Source organism: Aedes albopictus, chromosome 3 (genome assembly GCF_035046485.1).
Source record: "Aedes albopictus strain Foshan chromosome 3, AalbF5, whole genome shotgun sequence".
NCBI classification, from domain to species: Eukaryota; Metazoa; Arthropoda; class Insecta; order Diptera; family Culicidae; genus Aedes; species Aedes albopictus.
The window spans coordinates 323,094,776-323,111,382 of record NC_085138.1 but is presented as its reverse complement, the minus strand read 5'-3'; the positions used below and the strand labels follow the sequence as shown (position 1 = coordinate 323,111,382).

At 41.8% G+C, this 16,607-nt stretch overlaps 1 protein-coding gene across 2 annotated transcripts in view; it reads left to right on the top strand.

Annotated features, from left to right (window-relative positions):
* Positions 1 to 16,607, top strand: part of LOC115257016 (5-hydroxytryptamine receptor-like) — a 591,282-nt gene that overhangs the window by 490,603 nt on the left and 84,072 nt on the right. The gene's annotated exons all lie outside the window — the stretch shown is intronic.

The window sequence follows — 16,607 nt, the reverse complement described above, 5'->3', positions numbered from 1 at the left end:
CAAAGGATTCCTTGGAAGAAATCATGGAAAAATGTTTAAGTTATCTCTTACTGACATTCTTGAAAAATCCTTAAACTAGTGAAGGAGTCTTTAGTGATATTTCTTTAGTAGGCTTTAGATGGAATCCATGGAGGAATTTCTGAAAGGATCTTTGGAGGAATTTTTGAATAAATTGTTTATCTAATTCCTGAACATTATGTGAAACAATCCCAAGGAATTTTCTGAAATTATTCTAGAAAGAGTTACTAAAGAAATTGCTGGAAACTTTCTATCAGAAACCCTTGGTGGAATGCCCACAAGGATTTATTAATGAGTATTTAGAGAAATCCAAGGCAAATCTTTTATTAGATGTTGGGAAATAATTCCCGAAGGAATTTATGAACATATTTAGTTTAAAAGAATCCATTAAATAATGTCTGGAGAAATACTCTTCTAAATGTCCTAAATATTTCGAAGAAAAATTCCTAATGCTATACTTAGAAGAATTTCAGGAGGAATTACTGGTGAAATACGTGAAGGAATACCTGGAGGAATTCATGAACTGTATGATTTTTTCAGAAATCAGAGTAGTGTGCGGTAGTTCGGCAGCAGCAAAGTTTCGCGCGCTCGCTTTGCTAGATTTTTGCGATTTTTTTCCTCTTCCCTCTGCGGGGCTCCGACGACGGGACGAGTGTGCGCGCGCCGTGGTTCGAGTCGGTTCCGAATTTTTCGCTTCCCTTCGGCGCTAGTTTCCAATACACTTTTAGTTGATAATAAATATTTTCTTTCATTTTTTGCATTTACACAAAAGAGTGAAAAATGTTACTTCGGGTTCGCCGGTCAAGAAAAAATCCGGGCGCCGACAAGTGAGTCGCGTTCAGTGTGTTTCTGTGTGGAATAGACTAAAGGTTTCTGCTCCCTAGTGGAGTGGAGACGTGCGATAGAATTTTCTTTTTGGCTAGTTCTTGCGTCGAAAAGTGGTCGGTTGTTAACGGCGGTTTGTGTATATTGATCCATTGTCAAATCATATCACCAACCATAGGTGACTCCCAGACTGACAATGTACCTTACCCTACTAACAAAAAAATTCCTTCCTGAGACAAACGTGGAGATGCAGCGATTCGCGGTCTTTATAACAACGTTTGTCTTACTAACAATCCCTTCCATCCTCGATGACCGTAAGGAAGTGGCCGGCGCCGTTATTGACCTTATTAAAGTTGAGAGCTCTCGACCTGTGTACATTGAGAATAGTAAGCTAGTCCCAAGCCCTATTCATTGGTTCCTTGTGCAATTTCGATTGCTCTGGTCAATCACGGAGTAGCAACTACGAATTGTGCGGTCATCTATGCTCATGCTCATGCTCATGCTCATGTATGATTTTTTCAGAAATCACTGAAAGAATATCTACTGGAGCTAGACAAAAATTTTGGAAGAATTTCTGAATAATGTCCTGGAGACACTCCACGATGAAATTTACAGAAGAAGCCCTAAACGATTTTTTGGAGTATCCGATATAGGAATTCCTGAAAGAAACCTGGGACAACTGTGTAAATATACAGGGTGCGGCAGGAAAAAATGCGAAAAGTTCAAGGCACAATTACACGCTAAATATGGGATATATACGACTATTTTTTCATGACAGTGTATCAGTCAATGTCTATATTCTAGCACTGAAAAATAAAAATGAACATATTTGATGTTTAACATGTGATAATGTAGGCCTAATAAGCGGATATCAATAAACTGCGTGCCCAATGGTCATTAAACAAAATTACTATAACAGTATCAAAATTAGCTCAAATTCGATGAACAACCAGACCACACTGATCCAGAGCCATGTAGTTTCACATACCAGATGAAATAAGTACATATATGTGATGGTATTGTAGAGAAAATTTTGTTTTATCAGATGCGAAATTTAGCGACCTGTGCGATTTTCTGCGGTTTGAAAATTCTGGTTGTCTTCATCTTCAGGCGCCACCCTGTAAAGGTTAGTGACCAAAATGGGAAATTTTTTAATTAACTTTTCAGAAAACTAGCCTATTATAGATCATGGAACGTTGAAACATAGATTGATTAATGTCAAATGGACGAAAATGAGGTTTGAAGTTGAAAAACACTTTCGCATTTTTTCCTGCCGCATACTGTCATTCCTGGAGTTATTTCTGAAGGACGAACGTGCATAAGTTACGCCACGCTTTGAGGAGCGAGGGGCTCGAAGAGTGTAATAATTTCAGAGAAGTCCTTTACAAACAGTGTGCCATAGAAGGGACGGGGCCGAGGTTGGAATTTGAAAATGGACATTTTTGCGTGACCTTATTCATGGAATTTCTAATAAATCAATGGAGCTACTTCAGGAATTCCAAGGAAATTATTTGTAAAATTTATGGAACTTAAAACACCTCTAAAAAATATTTCTGAAAAAACATTCGTTTTTTTTTTAAGAATCTTTGGAGGAATTTCTGAAAGAATTCTGGATTTTTTATTTTTAAGAAAATGAAACGCTGTTAGAATGTCAGGAATCCATGTGGTTTTCTGAAAAAAATCCCGGAGATTTTTTTGAAATAATCCATGGGGGAGTTTCTTAAGCATGGAGTTTTTTTTTAAGAAGAATACATGGTGAAATTTCTGTAGGGTCCTTTATAGGAATTTATGAAGATTGCGTGGAGCCGCCTTCAAGGATGCCATTCGTACATTGCCATGAAAATCTTCCAAGAGGTAAACAAAGAATATGTAGGAGGATGTGTTTGTGAACCTAATTAGATCACTGCCAAGAGCTTTGTTGATAATTCGTTATGATTTACAAGAGACTCGCTTAGTACTTGAAAAAGAATAAGTGAGGATCTTCAAAGTATGGCTGTAAGAAATGACTAAAGTAAATCACATAAAAATGTTACAAAAAATATAAAAAAGAACTTCAGAAAAATTCACCTAATATGCGGATTGAAAAAACAATAGAAACTGTTTAAAAATTGCTATTAGGTTTAAATATGTGGTTCGTGAAGTGTTGGCGAGAAAAAAAACGTTGTCGTTTTCTCATCGGCGTGGGAAATTTTGCTCGGCGGCGTGGAAAAATATGAACAGCGGCGCGCCGGGTTAATTCAACTGGCGGCTGCGGCGTGAAAAAATCGTCGACGACGGCGGCGTGGCGCGGCGGCGCACACGTCTAATCCTTCCACAATCTGCATACGAATTCGGTTAGGATCCATCAAAAGAAGAAAAAATCGGGCACCGGTTCAACACATATCGACTGGAAGATGGCTCTCGAGAAAGAAGTGAAACGCTCAAAAGGGCTCCCTAGCCAACGAATGCAAGTAAGTCACAAATGCCGGCAACATTCGCCTCATCACGTCGCTGTAGTGGGAATAAAATTGATGCTACGATACCCTTGAAAGGCATGTCTGAACAGTAGTCAACCAACTCTGCTGACCAGCTGCAACGATGGTACGAGTGTTTTGGAAACCTTTTTTCAAGTGTCGGTCAGGCCACCAACATCTCAGCATTATCGTCGTATTACCCGTGTATTGCAGAAGATAGAAACAACCATCCATAGTATGAAATCGACCAGAGTCCTGGAGCAAATCAATGAATTCCAAGGGTACCTCTACCTGATGTTCATTCATTATGAAAAAGTTTTCTCAATCACGAAAACAGGTGGGAACCCAAGCAGCACACAAGTCACAAACGAGTGTCGACAGCGCAGGTTTTTGGTTGGACACGAGTCATTTTCAAGTCATTCTAACCCGTAGGTAGAATAACTTGAAAATGACTCGTGTCCAACCAAAAACCTGCGCTGTCGACACTTCTTTGTGACTTGCGTGCTGCTTGGGAAGCCCTCAGGTGCAAGGGTGTCCCTGTGAAAATCACGGCCCCATTGAAGCACACTACAGAGTATTTTTGTGCAGAGTACTGCACAGCGGTGTCTTGTCTGATCATATCCGGGTCGTTGCTGAAGTGAGACAAGGATGTATACTATCACCGTTACTGTTCCTTATCGTAATCGACGAGATCCTAGTCGTGAGCAAAGTTGTGGGATGCCGTGGGAGCACCTAAATATCTCCGAACTGGCGTTGATGACGTTGCTCTCATAGCTCAACGGCGCTCTGATGTGCAGAGTAAGCTGGATGATCTTACCGATCGCTGCTCTGAGGTCTTGCCATCAACGTTAACAAGAGCAAATCGTTGGAAGTAAATTCGGTCAACACTTCCAACCCAACTTAACGATGGCTGAGCAAACAATGAAGGGTATTGAAAACTTCCAGTATCGTGGTAGCCAAATGGCAGACGATAATGGCATCAAGATCGACATAGGCTCACGGATCAAGAATGCGAGGGCTGCTTTTACAAGCTTGAGAAAGTTATGGAGAAAGAGTCAGATATATCAAAGAAATAAAGTCCCAACCTTAAACTCAAACGTGAAATCTATGCTGCTGTACGCCACTGAAACTTGTTGTGTATCAATGGAAAACACTCAACGGCTTAAATAAATTATGGATGTCGACAGAAACTTTACCTCAGGATGGAATTCTTTCATTTTGTTCCTCTGCACCACCGTGGGTGCTCAGGACTAAAGTAAGTACTGTTTATGTGATATCTCTGTGTATAAAGATAATCTCAAAGCTGAACTTTGCAAATGATCCCCAGGGTTTTTGAAGACTTGCTTTGAGTCGGTACATTTACTGCAGAAAACTTTAAACAGAAGCCGTAACAAAGTAACAAGGATAACCTGAAATAAAAGTAAATTAAAACTTGGTTGAGATATTACATATTCTCTACTGTTGGTACGATAACACTATGATTGTTCCAATTAAACATCAGAACCGTCGTTGCTCGGAAACCAGTCAGTATTCGCCAACGAAGGACCCTTTAGGATATGTAACTCATATGTAACAGAAGAGTTACGGCAGTTTTGGTTGCATAGAGTTCACTGTTACTTACTTCTAACATTGTGTTGCAAATAAGTCACAGTGACTTCTGTGCACTTGCACTGCCGTGACTTTTCCGTGACATATGTTGAACAGGATACGCTACAAGATACTATGTGAAAAAAGGGTTGTCCTTCTGTAACCAGCACACTCTAGTATGTGCTCCTTCTGGTAGATTGGACAGATGGGGTCAACCAATCAGCTGAATTCAAACTTTGGTCCTTAAAACTTCATACTGGGATCTACATTGTTAGATTTTGAATATACTTATGTACCTTACCGATCAGGCTAAGGCCGGGGTGGCCTCTGCTGTACATTCCACTCGGTCCGTGGCTTTTTGTCTCCAGTTCCGCACTCTGCGTAGGGTCCGCAGATCGTCCTCTACTTGATCGACCCACCTAGCTCACTGCGCACCACGCCTTCTTGTACCGGCCGGATGACTCTCGAGAACCATTTTAGTTGGGTTGCTATCCGACATCCTGATGACGTGACCCGCCCACCGGAGTCTTCCGAAATTCGCGGTTTGAATGATGTAAGTACTCTCAGCTCAGTTGATGCAGCTCGTGGTTCCTTCGCCTTCTTCAAGTCCCGTCTTCCATCTGCACTCTTCCGTAGATGATACGCAGCACCTTCCGTTCGAAAGCTCCAAGGGAGCGTTGGTCCTCTGCACGTAGAGTCTATGCTACGTACCCATAGATGACTACTGGTCTTATCAGCGTTTTGTTGATAGTTTACTTCGTGTTACGGCGAACTTTATTCGATAGTAGAGTTCTGCGAATTCCAAAGTAAGCACGATTTTCTGCCACAATGCACCTCTGAATTTCTCTGCTGGTGTCGTTGTCGGCGGTCACCAGTGAGCCCAAGTACACGAATTTTTTAACCGCGTCGATTTCATCACCGTCGATATGAATTCGGGGTGGCGAGCGCGGTGATTCCTCCCTGGGGCCCTTTGCCATCATGTACTTTGTGTTCGACACATTAATGACTAATCCGATTCGCCTGGCTTCACTCTTTAGTCGGATGTACGTTTCCGACATCGTCTCAAATTTACGAGCTGTAATATCAATATCGTCAGCGAAACCAAGCAGCTGAACGGACTTCGTGAAAATCGTCCCACTCGTGTTTATCCCCGCTCTCTTTATTTTATCTTCTAACGCAATGTAGAACAGCAAGCACGAACGATTTGCGAGATTCGAAGGGATTCAGGAGTGTCCCCGATACTCGAACTACGCACATCACTCGATCCATCGTTGCCTTGATCAATCGTATCAGTTTATCCAGGAATTCGTATTCGTGCATAATCTGCCATAGCTGTTCTCGATCGATTGTATCATACGCCGCTTTGAAATCGATGAACAAATGATGTGTGGGCACGTTGTATTCGCGGCATTTCTGCAACACCTGGCGGATGGCGAACATCTGGTCCGTTGTAGCGCGTTCACCCATGAATCCAGTCTGATATTGCCCCACGAACTCTCTTGCGATCGGTGATAGACGGCGGCATAAAATTTGAGAGAGTATCTTGTAGGCAGCGCTCAGTAGTGTGATCGCGCGGTAGTTCCCGCAATCCAACTTGTCGCCATTTTTGTAGATGGGACACACGATACCTTCCATCCACTCCTCCGGTAATAACTTCCTCCTCCCAAATCTTGGTAATGACCCAGTGTAATGCTCTCACCAGTACTTCTCCACCGTGTTTCAGTAACTCGCTTGGTAGATGATCTGCTCCAGCGGCTTTGTTGTTTTTTCAACCGGCCAACCTCCTCTTCAATCTCTTGGAAGTTGGGGGCTGGAAATCTTTCGTCCTGCGCACGTACTCCTAGATCTGTTACCACGCCACCTTTGGTGCTTGCAACGTCGCCATTGAGGTGCTCATCGTAATGCTGCCACCACCTTTCGACCATCTCACGCTCGCTTGGGAGAATATTCTCGTGATTATCTCGGCACTTGTCGGCTTGTAGCACAAAGTCTCTGCGCGAGCGGTTCAGCTTCTCGTAGAACTTTCGTGTATCATTAGCGCGGTACAGCTCTTCCATCGCTTCATGATCTCGTTCTTCCTGCTGGCGCTTCTTCATCCGGATGACTGAGTTCTGCCTGTTCCGCGCCTGTCTGTAGTGCCTCATTCGCTCTCGCATTCGCTCTCGCCTGTCTAAAGTGCCTCATTCGCTCTCGTGCGGTGTTGCAGTATTCTCACCCATGCTGCATTCTTCTCTTTTTTCAACTGTTCACATTCGCCGTCGTACCAATCGTTTCTGAGATTCGGAGTCGCGAAGCCTAGTGCTGTAGCCGAGGTACAACCCAAAGCGGATCGGATGCCCCTTCAGCCATCTTCCAGTGTAGCTGCGCCAAGCTGCTCTTCCGTTGGTAGGGCCACTGCTAACTGCTGCGCGTAGTCTTGAGCCACTTCTACGTTACGCAGCTGCTCGATGTTGAGCCGCGGCGTTCGACTTCGACGCGTGGTGGTAACTGTCGAAAGTTTTGAGCGCATGCATACAGCGACTAAGTCGTGATCCGAATTTATATTCACACTGCGGTATGTGCGGACATTGGTTATATCCGAGAAGAATTTACCGTCGGTTAGAACGTGGTCGATTTGGTTTTCTGTTTGATGGTCGGGTGATCTCCAGGTGGCTTTGTGGATTTATTTGCGGGGGAAGAAGATGCTTCGGACTACCATACCACGGGAGGCTTCAGAGTTTACGCATCGCTGGCCGTTATCATTCAATACGGCGTGCAGGCTGTTTCGCCCGATTACCGGTCTGTACATTTCCTCCCTTCCTACCTGCGCGTTCATGTCGCCGACAACGATTTTCACGTCACGCGGCGAGCAACCATCGTATGTTTGCTCTAACTGCGCGTAGAACGCTTCTTATTCGTTATCAGGTGTCCCTTCGTGTGGGCAGTGGACGTTGATGATGCTGTAGTTGAAGAAACGGCCCTTAACTCTTAACATGCACATCCTTACGTTGATCGGCTGCCACCCGATCACACGTTGTCGCATCTTGCCCAACACTATAAATCCTGTTCCCAGGTCATTGGTGGTGCCACAGCTTTGGTAGATGGTAGCCGCTCGATGCCCGCTTTTCCACACTTTCTGTCCAGTCCAACAAAGTTCCTGCAACGCCACGATGTCGAAGCTGCGGGGATGTAGTTCGTCGTAGATTATCCTGTCACATCCTGCGAAACCTAGTGACTTGCAATTCCATGTTCCAAGTTTCCAATCGTAGTCCTTATTTCGTCGCGTGGGTCTTTGCCGATTGTATCGAGTCGTATTTTCTCCTATGTTATTCGCAATGGGGATTTTTACGGGTGGCTTATTGGGCCTACGCCAACACTCCTGTCTCGCCGGAGGGCCATCGTGCCAGTTCTGTTTAACGTCCCAACCAACACTGGAACGATCACGCTGATGGGGCTACCATCTTGGATCTAGCTGGGCGTGATGCAGCGTTTCAGCCCCTGGATGCCAGAACAGACGCTGATTGAGTCGCGCCTCCTTGGTGAACAGAGGCTTGGGTCGTACCTCCTCAATCTAGCTGAAGTCAGAAGGACAACCGTGCCCAGGCTGCACTACCAGCTAAGCACACAACTCTTAGCTGGCGGTCTTTGTCATCGCTTGACCCGTGGAAGCATGAGGAAGGAACTTATGAGAACCAGAGCTACAGGGGATGGCCAAAATGTTTGGGATAGGCAACTTTTTTTCTCCCACAAAAAAAATCAACATGCTATAACTTTTCATAGAGCGCATCGAAAAATCTCAAATTTTGACTGTTTGTCAACCTATTATATGTGCATCATTAGTACAAATTTGGGCTCGTTTGAATAGTTTTTCGCGAAGTTAGAACCGTTCGGGTAAAACACTATTTTTTAGACAACTCTTATTTGAGCTGTTATATCTCGGAAACCAGTGAAACGAATAGAATGAATTTTTTAACGTTTATCAACAATATATTGATACTTAATACGACGTTATAAAATGTAATATTTTTTCACGGCGAATTAAGTTATACCGGGTTGAAATTTTTACTCATGTAGAGGAAAATAAATCAAATTTGCAATACCACACAAAAATTACTAAATGTGTTCTTCCATTAATCTAAATTAACTCTGATATATCTGATTAGAGATAACTTAAGAACAGAAGTGAAAAATCTTTGGACATCAACACTAAAATTTATTGACATTGACGTAAAAAAAATACATTTTTTCGAGAAAAATCCAAAAAGTGTCAATCCATGATAACTTTTCTCAACGTTCAAAAAGTATCTATGTTTTAATAGTTTGTAAAGTATTTGTATATTGTTAGTGTACGTTCAAAATTTCATTCAATTCGGTTCACTGATTTCTGAGATATGACAGCTCAAAAATGAGTTGTCTGAAAAATAGTGTTTTACCCGAACGGTTCTAATTTTGCGAAATATTAATCAATCGAGCCCACATTTGTACCAATGATGCACATATAATAGATCGACAAACAGTCAAAATTTGAGATTTTTCGATGCACTCTATGAAAAGTTATAGCATGTTGAACTTTTTTGTGAGAGAAAAAAATGTTGCCTATCCCAAACATTTTGGCCATCCCCTGTATGTTGAACGCTCTCCTTATCGACTCACCGTTTTGCAGCACAGATTTTGAATATGTAGAGTGGTAATTCAATTCAAACTACGTAAGACATTGTAGCCCAACAACTAATTCGCATCTAAAATTGCAATGTTCATATCTTTGGATTGAAATATCTATATCACATTCCTGTAGCAACAACTCTTGTTGTATATCATCGAAGGAGCAACAACTATGATTCAATGCAACTGTCATATGATTGAGTTATAAACCTTATCACTTCATTTATCCGACAACACACCATTTCTCGTTGCATTACATATTCAAACAGAATAGATTACCTAATTAATTTCAAACTTATACCTTTCAAACGTATTCGCTCCTAATCTAATTTCGTGGGAAGAACAACGGCAGCAGTGGCTTCGTACGTGCAGTGCATCCGACGAACTTAACGATGTCACCGACGATGACGATGACGATGACAACGAGAAGAAGTTGAATCGATGTTTAATTAAATTAGGCAACTCTTACTTCTCCCCGTTGAAAGCTTCCAGCTTTTTCGATGTCATTGTCGTTGTCTTAACAAAGTCAATCCCAGAGCCAGCGAACTTCACCCTTATGTGCAACTCAGACTAGTTTTAGCCACCGTCTATCGTTTATACCTACGTGTGTAATACCGAAAGGCTGAAGTAGTTTGAAACTATCGATAGAAGAAATGCAAAAACTTCGCCTGCAGGAAGCCAAGAGTCATATTACTTCTATCCTGTGGCACGGCACCCGAGAGTTGCTGCAAATGGAATGCTGCCATTCGCTGGTTGGTTGGATGCAGAGGCAAGAACTCTGACTTGCTCAACTTAGATGGGAATGTTAGCCCCTTTTCCGGGTGATCGGCGTACTGTTTTAAAATCACTTCCGCCAGAAGCCAGCGATAGGGAAATATCCTTGTTCTTCTTGGAGATTTGCATAGTTCAGCTCGGTTGAAAGTTGCTCGGATGGTAACGGAAAGCGTAGAACTTTTTCTAGTCTTAAGCCACTCAGTAGTGGGGAAAATCTTTGGATGAGCACTCGAGCAATGCAATCCACTTCAAAGCTACAAGCTTTCCAAACCAATTAAGAAAACTTTCCTATTGCGATAAAGAAAACAGAATTATTACAACGTTGCAACGCAAGATCCACTTAACTCTTTCTCGCGTGGAACAGGTGATGACACAATCCATTACAGATTATTACATTTCCAGCACTCCAGGAGTTGTTCCGGAAAGTCGAGAAATGAAAAATGCACCCACCACCTTTCGCATGATAACCTTTAGAAAGCCCCAGCTTCAGACCGAGAGTATAAGCTTAAAAATCTTGCAACACAAAATGTAATTAATCACTTCTCCTAAAAGCTTTTTGTGTCAGGTGGAGAGTAATTCAATTTTTCGTACTACTTCTCTATGGTGCTGGTGGTGGTGGTGAGCTCTGGATAGAAACAAGCAACTTCCGCCGACGTTGGTTTTGCCACACAACCAGCATATACTTTCCCAGAAGCCAGATGTTGCACTGCTTTTGGAGCACAGTGCTGAAATGAAAATTGATTTTTGATGAAAGATGATGGGCATTAAAACTTGTGCTGTCAACTGTGGGGGCTTCCTTTTCAGGAGTTTGTCGAAAACGTTCTCGTAATCTGCTAAGATGATTATTGATCTACGATGGCGTTTATTGTTTTAGAACCCTTTAGGGTAACGAATTTTCGATAGAAGCAGGCTGGAAGGGTCAAGTCGCATATATCAATCAACTCAGATCGACGATTTGAGATTATGTCTGTGTGTATGTATGTGTGTGTATGTTTGTATAATAAAGGTCACTCACTATCAAGGCACTTCCCATTGACCGATTTTCCGGATTTTAACACGAATCGAACCGAAATTGAACTGTATTGTTTTCTATTAAAAATTGTCCGGAGGTGTTCCGGAATTATGCCTATTTCAGTGATCCAGACGGTTTATGAAACTTAACCAGCCCTATCGTGCAACAGATCCAACTGCACCGATTTTTGTAACCTTTATCATGATTTACGAACTTTGTGTTGAAATTAACACTGGAGATTAAAAATTCCACGATGGTGGCCCAAAATTATGAAACTTAACCAGCCCTATCGTGCAACAGATCCAACTGCACCGATTTTTGTAACCTTTATCATGATTTACGAACTTTGTGTTGAAATTAACACTGGAGATTAAAAATTCCACGATGGTGGCCCAAAATTCAATATGGCGGCCTAATACTCAATATGTCGGCTCAAAACTCTAGATGGTGGATGTTTAATTGAGTTTTAGGCTCTCTAAAACCTTCCAATATGGGAATATTTGGTATGGAGAAGATGTCCGGAGTTCAAAAATGGCGATCAGAATATCCAATATTCTGCCGGGGCCCGTGGCGTAGTGGCTACACGTTTGCTTCATAAGCAAATGGTCATGAGTTCGATCCCAGCCCCGGCACTTTCGTTTGTTGCTCTTTCTCCCTGAGAGCAGCTGACACTGACCCTCTTCTGAGCTCATGGCTCAAACGGACCCGGATACTTGGACTTCGGCGAACGGCAACCCATAATGGACCCCCAATCGGACTGGAAAAAGGAATAACCAACAGTTACACATCAACATCACAACATCCTCGTGCTCATCATTCTACCATGATAGGGTAGAAAGTGAAAGAAGCGCAACGGCAACCAGTTCGATATATGTAGTAGAATTAGAATAGAGAATACATTTAGGCGCTGTACAAAGTACAAGTTACAGCTTCCAATTGGAATCGCTCACGCAGTGCCCTAGCTGTAAATTAGGTTAAGTGATTGAAGAATAAAAAAATATGCAATATGATGGTATAAAATCCAAGATGGTATCCCAACATTTATGATGCTGGCTGTTGTTTATTTGTTTTTTGGACTCTAAAGCCATGTAATTTATCTGGTATGGTATATCTGGTATGGGGAAGATATCCGGAGTCAAAACATAGTTACCATAATATGCAAAAAGGCGTTCTAGAATTTAAGATTACGGCTATTTAATAGATTTTTAGTCTCTAAAATCATGCAATATGAGTATGATATGGGGAAGACGTCTGGAGTCCGAAAATGGCGACCAGAATATCCAAGATTGCGGTGTAAAATTCAAGATGGCGACTGTTTTATAGAGTTTAAGGCTCAAAAATCAAAAACCAGATAAATAATATGATCACTGGCGCCATGAAATGATTATTGGTTAAGTTCGATATCTATCAACATGTCACTAGAGATATGTTGAAATGGGGTATCGAATGCACGAGGAAGGAACCATCACCGCTAGGTGGATAAAAGAATGCTTTTTGCCTTTCTCGTACACTAAGTGTACTGGAAAGGCGACTTTTTGATAGAAGGCCCGGAGGGTCGAGTCACATATTCCAATCAACTCAGCTCGACGAATTGAGGTGATGTCTGTGTGTGTGTATGTGCGTGTATGTGTGTGTGTATGTGTGTATGTGTACAAAAAAAACTCACATCACTTTTTGGCAGTAAACCTCAATCGATTTTAATGACTGACGGTTCATTCGACACGTAATCTGGTCCCATTATTTCCTATTGAAAATGGTTCGGATCGGTTCAGCCGTTCCGGAGTTATTGCCATTTAGGTGTTCCGGACCAGTACCCTTGGAAGGGGCCATACATAAAAATGGATCAAACACATACATGCGACACATCAAACTGTGGCATTTTGGATAACCTGATGAACAGTTAGCAAGAAAACAGTCTCAGATCATATCTGAACCGGTAGTGTTCCGGAACCGGTTCCGGGTGTCCCGCCGGAAGTGGTCAAATATAAAAGTGATCCAAACCCATGCATGCGACACATCAAACTTGCGGCAATTTCGATAACCTGATGAACAGTTAGCATGAAAACAGTCGCAGAGCATATCTGAACCGGTAGTGTTCCGGAACTGGTTCCTGGTGTCTCGCCGGAAGTGTCCAAATATTAAAGTGAACCAAATCCATGCATGCGACATAGCAAAGCGCGGCTTTTTGATAATGAAAGGTCGACATATAAAAAGACTCAGACCATATCTGAACCAGTAGTGTTACGGAACCGGTTGCGGGAGTTCCGCCGGAATTGGCGTACATCAAATTTGACAAAACTGTTGCATGCGGCACATCAAATCACGGCTTTTCCGACACCCTTGATGGCCGGTTTTATCAAGGAAGAATGCTACGACCACATTATGGACTGTCAGTCGGGGTTCCCTCCGAAAGCGGTTCAATATAAATTGTACCAATCCCATGCATGCGACACAGCAAAGCGCGGCTTTTTTTACTGACCTAATAAACGTTTGCAAGCAAATAGGCTCAGACTATTTAAGAGACTATCGGTAGTGTTCCGCAACCGGTTTCGGGCCAGAAGTGAAACCAAACCCATGCATGCGATACCTCAAATCACGACTTTTTAGGTAACATGACGAACAGTTGCATGGAAATAGACGCAAGCCATATCAGTGTGTTACGGAACCGATTCCGGGTGTCCCACCAGAAATGATCAAATGTAAAAGAGAGCCAATACATACGACATATCAATGACTTATTCAGTAACAAGATAAACGATAAGCTCAGACCATATTTGGAAGAACCGGTAGTGTTCCAGATCTGGTGACAAGACGAGTAACGCGTCGGAAGTGGTAAAATATAGAAAGGAACTGAACCATAGCGGCGTTTTTGATAATCTGATGAACGGTCAACAAGAAAATAGTCTCGGGCCACATCTAGAACTTGTAATAATATTTCGGAATCGGTTGCGGGTGTTCTATCGGAAGTGATTTAATAGAAGTAAACCAAAATCATGCATGCGATTCAAAAATCGTGGCTTTAAAAAAAAATGCTGTACGGTTGTCAAGAAAACATTAATTACATTCATTTTCAGCTTTTTAGATAACCCGATGAACAGTTGACAAGAACATAGTCTCAGACCTTATTTGAGACAACCGGAATCAGTTCCAGGTGTCCCACCGAGAGTGGTCAAACGTAAAATTTTACAAAACCCATGCAAGCTGCACATCAAATAGCGGAATTATAAAAGTAAACAAAATAAATGTCAAAGCGATAAATCAAATCGTGGCTTTTTTGGTAGCCTGTAAACGTTGAGTAAGATTATAAGAGAAGAAATGGTCAAAGTCTTTATCTATGCAAGAGAACAAAATCGTGAATAAAGCAATCTCTTAAAATCACACTATTTCCAGATTTCTCCGGTGTAAATGTATAGTTGGATGGATCAACGTTTTATGGAAAAATTATAATTTAATCGCAACAACACATTATACAGTTTTTTTTTTTCAATCTTCAATCTCATTTGGGAGCAGTTGGCTGAGCACTCGCTCTTCTCATTGCGATTGAAATTTGAATGGAAAGTTTACATTTTCGTAGAGCACTATCGACTGAAAACTCTGTATAACCAGGGAAGTTTTTCGGCTTCGCAGTCATCAAACGCAATCAAACGACTAAATATCGTTCTTCATCCGACGTTTCGGTGTTTATTACACCTTCTTCAGGGAATTAGAACTTGAAGAAGGTCAAATTTTACATGAATCGTGTTACCAATGGTAATAAAATATAGCCTAAAGTGTGATGAAATAAACATTGGCGAAGATCACAAAGTGATATGTGATTGTGAATAAAGTAAATCTTCTTCATGCATTAGCTGACGCTCACTCCGCTGTCGCAGTGCATGAAATGTAATCAAAATGACCCCAATACACGACTTCGGTTAAGGTGGTCAAGCAGCCAACTGAGAGGTCTATTATTTTTCAGCTCTGTTTTGCTGTTGAACATTACATCGGAATATGTACCATCAATAAGTTTCCCAAATCGATGGTGGCTTTGTTGAAATTGTTGCTTTTCTAATAAAGCGTTTTCAGGATTCAGGAACATTTTGGCTAACGTCGACGGAAAGTTCATGAGTACAAATTCGACGAGAAAGGCACTATCACCACTAGGTGGATTAATCTGAGTTTTTTATAGTCTAGTCTAGTCTAGTCTAGTCTTGTCTACACATACACAGCGATTCATTGAAAGAATCCTGGAAAATGATAGAATTGACTACTTCCATCATTTTTCTTGTCATTATTAATGATTGCAGTACATCGGAGATGCATTGCAAGCATTAAAGCGGCCAGGCTTACTGTGCAGCGTTTTAATACAACAATAGAAACAATGAGTGGGGACATCTCGTACCAACCGCTCAGTTTATGATAAGCAAAATACGGCGAAAATCGGTGGGGGTGACTATGCTAAGAAGGTTAATGTCACCCCTTGGTCCTTAGTCCTTGGTCCTTCCTGGGATGGAACACAGGTCTCACCAAGTTCCATTTCGTCGAACGATCGTATCCACGCCTCCATTTCTATCCATTTCCGGCATGCAATCTCTTGCTTTCATCCAAGGAAGAATAAAACGAACTACTATATATCACACCCTGACGACCTTCCGACAAAAGTGGCCCATCATCTTCGAACGTTCCGTGAGACTGATGACGCTCCGGAGATCGTCGAATTCTGTCAATTACAGTTGTTACTGGATGGCACTTTGGCTTATTGCTATGAAGCTGTGCCTCTTCCGATAAGTGCTTCTTTACGGAAAGGACGATTGCACTGCAATTTTTTTCATCACTACACTTCACGGAAAATAGTTATATAATAAAAATAAAATAATCGTTCAGGATTTTTATTTACTCTTCCAAGAAGAGTCAAGTCTTGCAGAACCGTTAGTATTGCGATCCACAGTTCCTTATTTTACGAAAGCACTCATAAAGCTCTTCCGCTCTGCTGTGCATAGTTTTTATTACAAATTCAATATTGGTTACACTTCAATCTTTTACTAATTCACAAATCGGTCAGCCGAATTCAAATTACACGGACACAAAAAAAACTGACAGCCACATTTTTCTACACGTCCGCGTGCGCTCCGAATTAATTGATGCTTTTTTATGTGTATAAACAAAGAATATAGATTATGTGAGGGATGCGATCTGCAATGCTACTTCATTTGCGTTTTAAAGAGTGATTAATGATCAATCATCATGCCACGCCAGTCTCTTCTCAAGTCTTCTATCTATATATAGCCTCTTGTACTTATGTAAGTTCACTTTTTTCA